Source organism: Eulemur rufifrons, chromosome 4 (assembly GCF_041146395.1).
Source record: "Eulemur rufifrons isolate Redbay chromosome 4, OSU_ERuf_1, whole genome shotgun sequence".
Lineage (NCBI taxonomy): Eukaryota > Metazoa > Chordata > Mammalia > Primates > Lemuridae > Eulemur > Eulemur rufifrons.
The window spans coordinates 72,167,205-72,170,245 of record NC_090986.1 but is presented as its reverse complement, the minus strand read 5'-3'; positions in this window follow the sequence as shown (position 1 = coordinate 72,170,245).

The window sequence follows — 3,041 nt, the reverse complement described above, 5'->3', positions numbered from 1 at the left end:
GAAAAAGAGGCTGGAAAATGCAAGGAAGCACATGGAAATCCAGTGAGCACCAAGTGTCTCTGCCATAGCCATGATCTTGTTCTCAGGGTTATACAAAAAGAAGAGAGACTGTACTTAGCTTTGGTACGAGGGTCTATATAAACAATGCTCGTGTGTTTGAATACATGCAGGATAACAGCAGACCCGTGGAAAGGACAAAATACTATCCAGACTTCCAGTCTTCACCTGCAATTCCCAACTCCAAAATGCTCTGGAAACCAAAAGTTTTGCCAGTAACTAGCTCGACAGAAAAACATGACCTGCAGTGAGGCTATTTATCAGCATATCTGGACCTTAGATTTTCATTTAAGGAGTGAATCTGAATAAAATAGATACAAATTAGGAGGAAGAAGAGGAACCAAATTGAAATAGCAGTTTAGATATATTCGATATTTCTCTAAGCTGTTAGTCGTCTGTCATGAACATCTATGAGCCAACATTTATTATTTCCTATGTATTAGGCATTGTTTTAAGCACTTTGGATTTATTAGCTCATTTAATATTCTAAACAACCTTCTGGTGTAAGTGTCATTATTATCTCCACTTAGCAGACACGAAAATAAAGTCAAAGTAAATTTAAATATGGTCACCCAGCCAAAAAGAGAGGGAGTTAGGGATAAAATCCAGACAAACTTACTTCAGAAGCCCTTTTCTTTACCTACTATGCAGTTCTGTTCCCACATAAATTTAAAATCACATTAAATTCTCTTCCCTTTTATGTGTGTCTGTCAACATTTGATGAGCCAAACCTGATTTGATCTATGTTAAGCTTTGAATAATGTGCATGTATGTTTGCTTGTGAGAATTTTCAGTAGAATTTGAATGAATAGTTGGTTCTATCTTAACCTCTATGAACAGGAAATTTTGGCATCTCCGTTTTTGTTCTTCTATTTCATAAGACATTCTGAGAAAGGATTCTGAGCTGGAGGCTAGTTCATGACACAAAGGAAATCCCCATCCGTCACTGAAGGAGATGATAGGCTTTGGCTGGTTTTAAGAGATTGCTTGGAAAAGCTCTGTTGGATGAGAAGTTTTGATGTAGTAAATGCATTAACTGCATTAAACCAAGGTTTAACCTTCATGATACAGCTCTTTTTCCTCCAGCTTTTTTAAGGTATAATGGACAAATAAAAATTATATATATTTAGGGTATACAATGTGACATTTTGATATATATATACATTGCAAAATAATTAAATCAATCTAATTAATATCTTTAACACCTCACATACTTATCATTTTTTAAGCTTAATTAAACTACCTTAAAATACTTCTTGACACGTTTAATGTCTCTTTTGTTGTAGGATGTGCCAGAAGGAGGAATGCTACTACTTCCTGTTTCCTGGGAATATTTAATACTGGCTTAAGAAATGTGTGAATATACTAGAATAGTCATATTAAATATATCTCTGAAAAGTTTTTTTTCTTAAAGGTTGCTATTTTAAATAAAAAATAACTTTATTTCAGAGAAAGAGATTTTTCTCTATAATGTTAAAATCTTCCCCCAAATGTAGTATTATAGTCTTTTTGAAACTCTCTGAATTGTATTACAAATATAATTTCTAAATTATAATTTTATACTTATTGATATTTTTCAAGAATATGAGTAATGAAAATTATATCTAAGAAACCTAATTAAACTTACCAAAATGAAGAAATTTTTACCTAACCTCTTAGTCATTCCCATTCCCTCACCTATAAGATCTTGAAAGAGTAAGAGAGTGGTTGGTTGGTTGTTTGGTGGGTTCTCTCCCACCCTATCCACTCTGTCAGCCTGAGTTAACTTCTTGTGTTGTCAGGAGCATCATCGTGATACTGAGAAGTTGCTGCCTGAAGATAGTCACATCCAATTCCCAATGACCATGAAATCAACTTTTATGTATTTAAAAACAAAGAAAGGTTGATTTGAATAGAAGTCAAGTATGATCTTCCAGATTATATATGTTATAGCAGTCAGTTTTTGTTGTGTAACAAGTGAATTGAAAATCTCTGTGCTTATAATAACTAACAATAAATTTCACGCTCATATGCATGTAGGTTCACTACTGCTCAGCTGATCCAGGCTGGGCAGAGCTGGGACAAGCTCGATGCCAAGGTTCTAGTCAGCTTCAGGCTGCTCATTCTGGGGCCCAGTCTGAAAGCGTAGCAGCTGCCTGGGGTATTCTCCTCTCACAAGGAATCACAGGAGCCCAGAAGGAAAAGCCAAATCATGGAAATAAATTGAAAGCCTCTGCTCATGTTACATCCCCTAACATGCTATTGGGCCAGGCAAGTTATATGGCCAAGCCCAACCCCAGTGGGGAAAAGGAATAAATCCTGCCCACTCTGGGAAGAGGAGCCAGAAGGTCACGTGACAGAAGACATGGATGTACAATTCTATAATGGAAAGGACGCAAAGATTTAGGAATGATAGTTTACCATATTTACTGATTGAAAATTTAACTTTTTTCTTTAAAAGGGAAGCATTCTTGCCAAAAATTAAGCCCTTATATTTAAGAGCCTTCATTGTATTCATTCAGCTACTATGTGCCTCCACTGTGCTGAGATGGGCCCAGTGTGTGCACCAGACACAGCAATGCTCCTCCTCAGCTCTATCATCTCCCCCAGGCAGTGTCCCTTGGGTGAACAGCTCCACTTGCATGACTTTCTGCAAGACTGAGGAAGCCTCAGTGCCCGTGTGCCCCCTATTCTCTTCCTGCACCCCCGTGGCTCTCCCCAACCCACCAACAATTTATACTGAAACACCAACAACTTTGAGTTCTTGAGTCTCCGTCACTGCTTTGTACCAGAACATCTTGTTTCTCAACCTCTTTCTCCCATGGACGATGAGCAGGGACAGCGTGTTACTCATCTGTATCTCCAACAGCCAGCACATGCTTAGCACATTGCCAGACTTTCACTAAAAGCATAAATAATGAACGAATAATGAGATTGAGATTTTTCTTCTTATTTGGTCGAGAGAAAGTGTTTTGTTTTTAAATACACCCATATTTTAATAATAC